Below are 7,352 nucleotides of genomic sequence, written 5' to 3'. Positions count from 1 at the left end.
GAGAAAGAGAAAGAGAAAGAGAAAGAGAGATGATTAATTAAATTTACTGATATTTACACTTTTGTTTTATTCAATTTTCCATTTGGAATATATAAATTTACAATGCAGCGTAGTCCGAAAATCGGAGCATCTGAGCTTAGTAGCAATGATTTTTTTTATGCAATCAGTGTCGGATATGATTCTGTCTCATATTTTTAGTGGTGTTCAAATCGTTTGATGCATAAATCTCGTAAATCCATCGAGAAAAGACTGATCATTAGACAATTTTCGTGCCGCGATCGATTTTCAGCGGATTTTCTGCAATAGCTCGCTTCATTCGCATTAGTTGTTATCTGTAGACATTGCCAGTAATACGTTGCATTTGTACAGTGGTGAATCGTTGGCCATCAGACAAAAAACGAAATCGGCGTCAGCTGTTTCGTAATATTTTTCCTTTCTTGCTATGATATTCAAGTGCTTAAATCCCACATATAAGTGCAATATCATCAAATCTTTATTTTCAGATTTTTCAAAGCTTTTCAATTTTTCAAAGCTTGGCATATTGACTTTTTTTAACAATTTTTCGATAGAAAGTACATTACTTTGAAACACTCTTCAGCTTCAATGATAACTCAGAAGTTTTTGGCGTCAAAGGAAAAGTTGTTCGAAAAATTATACAAGACGAATCTCTTTCATATTGTAAAATTTGATTATAGTAGGGTGGACTCAAAAAAATTCTATGATTTTTTGTAGAAAAATATTTTGTTGCCGCAGTTTGCCGCGGTATCGAGAAAATTTAGATAAAAATATAAGCTTTCAATTGAACACTGTCCGACGCTGCGCAAAACTGCCCGGATTGTCGTTTTAGTGAGAAAAGCGATAGCAAGTTTTTTCCACTCTGTTTTAATTTTAAATATTTAAATGTTATCTAGGACCAAATCAAATCAAAAATATAATAATCCATTCATGAATTTTCACAGTTTTTCAATTTTTTCAAAATCCTCTAAATATATGTCCAATGGATAAAACTAAATCCAACGTCAAACATCTCAGTCTCCTCGTTTTTATATATTTATGGGAATGTGTTTTCGACATATTCTTATTGGCTTTAGAGTAATCCCAACATGAATCAAATTCGTAAGAATTGGTATCAATTATCGCGATTGACCCGATATTTTTAATCCCTTTCCAGCTGCAATTATCCTTAAGTTCTAATTTCAAAAAAAAAATGAACCAATGATCTTGACGAAACTTCGTACCTTTCTTTGAACATCCAACATCGCACTTTTTCACTCCGTGGTCCAACCTGAGCGGCCGTTTGAAATACAGCACTTATTTTTTCCCCGCTTTCGCGGAGAACAAGCTTTCGTTGAAGAATCTTGTTTGAAAATGGTTTTCCCAGCATAAACGGTGTCTTGGAAGTCATGAATTTATCCAAATGTTGATTAAAATGAAAACATATATCAGAAAAAAGGCACAGATAAAGTGAAACTAGCTGTAAAACTTATTTTTAATTTACTTTCCTGGGATAATCAATCACAATGAGTAAAAAATTGACTTTAAATAAATATAAAAAAAAACTTTTAGTTCTTCATTTTGAATCCAAATGCTCGAGTTTTACATTTGATTCCTTCCATGAGGTTTTGCACGGTATGCTTGGCAATATCTTTTGCCTTTCCTTTCGATATTTTGCTTCTCGATTTCTCGATATATTTCGATCGGACGTTTTGTTTTTAGTCATGATGTTTACACTATATTCCCACATATCAGAGATTTTTTTCCACAATAGCAAGAAGCCAAATCTTGCTAGAACGTGTGAACTGTAGACACTCTTCGCTGTAATCTTGCTGCCTATGAAATTGTATATTTTTCAGCTAATTTTGATTGATTTGATCGCTGACCTTTCCATCTTCTAATGCACGTTCATCATCCATCAACACTCAAATCAATTTTGTGAACATCGTGTCATACATTTTTAGTGTACTCGTTTTTGCACTGGTTTTCTACTTATTGTTCAAGCTCGGAGTTGTAACTACCTCAAACGATTTATAACCTGTTTGTCGGGGCTAACTGCATTCACCGGAACCAGAAGTAATCTTGAGTAGCTATGCCTGGTGAACAGTGCTGATATTCATTATTTTTTTCATGCTGATATTCATTTAATTCATTCATTTGAATACGAACGCACAATTGCTTTACAACCCTTCTATTCACAGAAATATTGCGGCCTCATGTACTGATTTTCCGAATGAAACGTACAAGTCTCTCCTCGCTGTATCCCTTCCATTTCTATTGAATGACTGCACTTTCATTCAAGCCACACGTCATGCTGTTATTTGAGATTTACTTTTGTCGCTTTCAATTGAAGTAGTGACTGAGACTCAATTGACGCCCGACGATGCTTTGGTTTGTTTCCGGAGAGGAACAGAGAAGCAACTGATTTGAGAAAAACTGCAGGCTTGACGGGAAGGAGCTATTTAACAATTTTATCAATACATTCATCACGATCAAATGATAGGAAATAACTTTCGTTTGACAATGGTAATTGACAACCCTTTCGAATCTCAATCAACGATGTTAACCAATTTCAAACAATCGAGCAATGCTTTCTCTGATGACTAAAGGTATTCTTTATCATTTTTATAGTTTTCTTTCGATTAAGTTTGAATTTTCACTGCACTGCTGATGAATATGATAGGGTAGAACTTCCCAGTCCTGCCCTTCTAATTAGAATTTAACAACAGAAGTAACATGAGGACACGTTGAAAAATAATTTCTCGTGTCTGTTCACAGGTAGTGTAGCCGGTTTTCTGCAATAGCAGTAATACGTGCCACTTGTACAGTGGTGAATCGTTGGCCATCAGGCAAAAAACGAAATCGGCGTCAGTTGTTTAGTTATATTTCTCTTTTCTTGCTATGATATTCAAGTGCTTAAATCCCACATATGAGTGCAATATCATCAAATCTGTTTTTTTTTTAAGATTTTTTTTTAAAGTTTTGAATGTACTTTACTTTGAAACACTCTTCAGCTTCAATGATAACTCAGAAGTTTTTGGCGTCAAAGGAAAAGTTATTCGAAAAACTATACAAGACGAATCTCTTTCATTAGATATTGTAAAATTTGATCATAGTAGGCAGACCTCAAAATAAATCTGTTTTTTTTTTTGTAGAAAAAACTGTTTTGTTGCCGCGGTTGTTTTAGTGAGAAAAGCGATAGCATGTTCTTTCCACTTTATTTTTTTTTAATGTTTAAATTTTATCTAGGACCCAATTAAATCAGAAACATAATAGTCCATTGATGAACATTCTCGTATCACAGCAATCTGTAGAGGATGAAATTTAAATTTGGGAGAAACGTCACAAAATTTATCATTAAAAAGTTATAAAAAAGAATGAGGGAAGAGTAAAAAAATATTTATTAAATCGAAATAATGTCAAACCAATTTATCACTCAGAGCATATTAAAAACAATATCTATTGAAAACACTCAGTCGTTTTGAATTGTTGAACAAGATTTTCTATCACACAAACTGATTGATAGTCCGTTTGCCGGTTGATTTTTACTTCGTACTCCGTTGCAAACAGAAGTAAAGCTTTCAGTTCGTTGTACGAAAAAGAACATTTGTGGCAACACCACATCTCTTCAGTTCCATTTACAACGTTTTGTGATTCCAGTGTCGATGTTCCTACGATTCGATCAGAATAGATGTCAGTTATATTTAGAAAATCAAATTCATAATTTCGTTGAGTTTTATCATGGAACCTCCAAACCTCAGCGGTACCACATAATTCAACGTCGAGTAAGTTGTTTGTTCATGGTTTGGTCTCTCTTCACCAAAGGAACCGGATTATAAAGACAACTAATCCATGAAACAATTAAGTATTGATAATCACAAGACGAAATGAATACAGCAGCTTAAGGGATTTTCCTGCTGATAAGTATATTGAATTCCAAATTTCACTCATATTCGAGAAAATACTAATCATGGTCAATCATCTCCTCACCTTCACAGATCCAATAATAAACAAATATTTTGAAAAGGAAAATAGTAATTGTAAAAGACTTCTAGATGAAGTAATATTTATATTGAAGGACACAATTGTTGAATCAGGAAAAGATGATTAGATTCATAATGGCAGTTATGAAGAAGAAGAAGAAGAAGAAGAAGAAGGTTATTGTTCTGATTTGTAATTATTTTTCATTAATTGTATTGTGTTAATTTTTAATCTAAAAAAATGTTTTATAATTTGGATTTGTTTATTTGGACTATAGGCTGTAAGCCCGTTAGCCTTCTTAAAATTAAACATGGATACAGAAAACATAAAAAATACAAACTTAAAACTTATACATTCAGTTGGTCTCTTAAATATAATCTTAATCTTCTTCGAATTTCTGAATGTCATATTTACAGAAAAGAATTTCTTGATGTCATATTTACAGAAACAACATTTTGTAGCACGTTGAACTCACGCATAAATCTGGCTGTCGGTTCATGCTGGGTGTAATTTCTGTTCCTCAGGGGTGGGGATATTTATAGCAGAACTTGTTTGTTTTGAGCGGTCGTCCATAAACTGTTTCAACGCCCAGTGAGTTTGCTTGTGCTCATATATCATAAAATCATATTAAAAAGAATGAAAATAAAATACTGCATAGAAGAGGGTGCCATATAAGGGCCCCAAATAAAAAAAATTTTTTTTTTTGCTTGCTCAGCCTTTGTGTGGAGTCGCTCCACTGTGCATTGGTTTTCCTGCTAATCGTCCCAGCTCGGAGTTTTAAATATCTCAAACGACTTTTAACCTACTATTATCGTCACTTTTTGTGCGAAAAATGATGTTATCTAATCTTTTCTCGCGCGGAAAGACTAGGGTTGCGCTCCGTCATTCTCGGTTCTGCATTTGTAGTTGTCTTATCTACTCCTTCTGCCGAATCTTTGTTTCCGATCAACAGTCAACCTTCACTGAAGCGTTTTAGAACGCTACTGACAGACGGATTTTCAACACTTTTGTGCAGTATTTACTCGCGTTTTTGTAGTTGCTTTGACCCCATTTTCAAAACAATGCAAGAAAGTCAACAAAACATATTTTCAGGACGTTACACATACAATGAATTTTCATTAATTGTATGTGTTACCAAGGTATATGGACAAATATGAAAGATGCAATTACTGTGTGTTGCTCAAACATTGGTCGGTAGCTTGAATCCAATTGGTTACAGTAGAATTACAATTGAAAAAGATAGAATGCTTATTGTATTTCAAAGAAATGGTCTAACCCATTTGATCGAATGATTCGAAGAAGCATTCATTTGGACTCGTATGAGTTTTTTATTGTCCCGCTTAAAGAAATCCAAAAGAACAGACAATTTAATGCCTAGAATAATCGTAGTATACGGGAATTGCACCGATTGGGTTTCGTCACAACGTTCCCATATATGTACCGAGAATATTTATAATGTAATCTTTTCCAGACAGAATAATGAACCATTATCTTGTAACAAAGGTGTAATCCATGCCGTTGCGGCAAAGTTTGCCGCAGCATTGTTTGAAGACACTTTTCGAATCAGACTATTCTACATAAACTTATCTTTGTGTTACTACACCTGAATAGGGGCATCTAGCCCACAGTCTCACAGCTTAACTTCGCTTGGCTCCATAGGAGTCCCAATGTTAAACACCTTTCCCACACTAAGCACTATCATCACCATCATCTTATCAGCCTGATGGAATCAGTTATGATATGTGAGTCAACACCTTTAGCTTTATCGCACACAATATCCGCATCATCTTCATGCGAGTGAGAGAGTGTGTCATAGCATTATTATCGGTGTTCCTGGTTCCCATTTGAATTAAAACATACTCACCCAGGAGACAAAGGTGAGGCCACACAGTGGCAACGAGCAGCCTCTTGGGGTAAAGTACACAGTACACGGGGATCCTCCGAGAACCGAGCACCGAGCCTCACATCAGGACGAAGCGCACTATTGCAGTCGTTAGCATCTCTCCGCCGACGTTGTCGACTGGCGCAGAGATCTAATTAAACAACACGAGAACATATAATATTTTGAAATAAAATTTATGAGCACATTTAATGCACATTATCATCTGCTCTCGCTCTAGCGCGCGGGTTCACGTCGTGCTCCGGATGCTGCCGCTCGACACAGGTCGTTAGAGACGGGGGTTTTTTTTCAACGCCCGCTACTTTGTGTACTACGTGCCAAAAGTTGCGCTCGAGCGGCGGAAAATTGGAGCTCACATTCATCACCCAACCTGGGAAAGCTTGCCTTCATCTTCTCCTTTCCGTATTCGGTGCGCGAGGCCCTTACTTCAGACGTTTGAAATTTATAACGATTCAACCTTGGAATCAGCCCGGAATCTTCTTCTCTGCTCTCGGGAAAGTATGTTGGTCTATTGAGAACACGAAGATACATCGGAGGCAGTAAAGGGATTACGAAGCGAAATGTTGTGGCAGCGCAAACCAACACATCGAGCAGCCCACATAACAAATTATACGTCTTCCGTGGATCCCTTAACCACCGAGTGAGAGACAGAGGCGGGAAGGCCGTTTCCTCCTCCTGAGACTAAATAACACATCACGCACCGAGCGCCGCCACAAGCCGAGGCAGCAGCGTAAAATTTATGGCTCTGTTGTCACGTGTTGTTCCCGTTTTTATTCGTTTTACTAAAGGGCAATCAAAAGCGCGGTACAATAACAATTTGCTCCGTCTGGCAATTCTCCCGAGGAGCTTTCAATTTTGCGGAATCCGACTCCCGATTTTAATTTTCATCCTTCGCTCACTCGACCGCACGCTTTATCAACTGGTTCCGCCGACTCGTCGACTGTATTCCCGCCGAAACAATATTTATCCAGAGCTAAACTCCTTTCACAGGCTTGGCTGGGACTATCCAGCCTTTATGTCTCTTTCTCGGGAATGAAAATATTAATATCTGATTCTCGCTCGCACAAAACTGTACTTGATTAAACATACTCCCTCTGACTCCCCCCCTTTTCGTAGTTGGCGGCAAACAAAAACCTTAAAAATTTTGAATTCCAGAACGAACCATAAGCCCGGGGAGAGAAGAAATTGGGAGCCCTTCGGCAGTAGCTCGTAAATTTTAGTCAGTCAGCGAAGAAGGAGAAAAACGTTTGGCTGACGGGCTGGATGCTGGAGATGATGTAATAAAGATAGCAAAATATTTAATCTATCTCCCATGTTATCCGTCCCTTTGCCACAAGGCGCTGTGGAATGCGATGCAGGTTTTTACTACTTCACATTGCTGCGGTTTGCTGTGCCGTAGGGAAAGTTTTAACTTTTTAAATAGATTCTGGCGATAGCTTCGTGACGCATACACGTAATTTTGGGATCGCAAATAGAG

At 36.9% G+C, this 7,352-nt stretch overlaps 1 protein-coding gene across 27 annotated transcripts in view; it reads left to right on the top strand.

The window, feature by feature from the left end:
• LOC129764935 (protein muscleblind) overlaps positions 1 to 7,352 on the top strand; it is a 799,891-nt gene that overhangs the window by 551,998 nt on the left and 240,541 nt on the right. The window lies entirely within an intron of this gene.

Source organism: Toxorhynchites rutilus, chromosome 2 (genome assembly GCF_029784135.1).
Source record: "Toxorhynchites rutilus septentrionalis strain SRP chromosome 2, ASM2978413v1, whole genome shotgun sequence".
Lineage (NCBI taxonomy): Eukaryota > Metazoa > Arthropoda > Insecta > Diptera > Culicidae > Toxorhynchites > Toxorhynchites rutilus.
The sequence above is the reverse complement of the archived record's forward strand: the minus strand, read 5'-3'. Positions and strand labels throughout refer to the sequence as shown.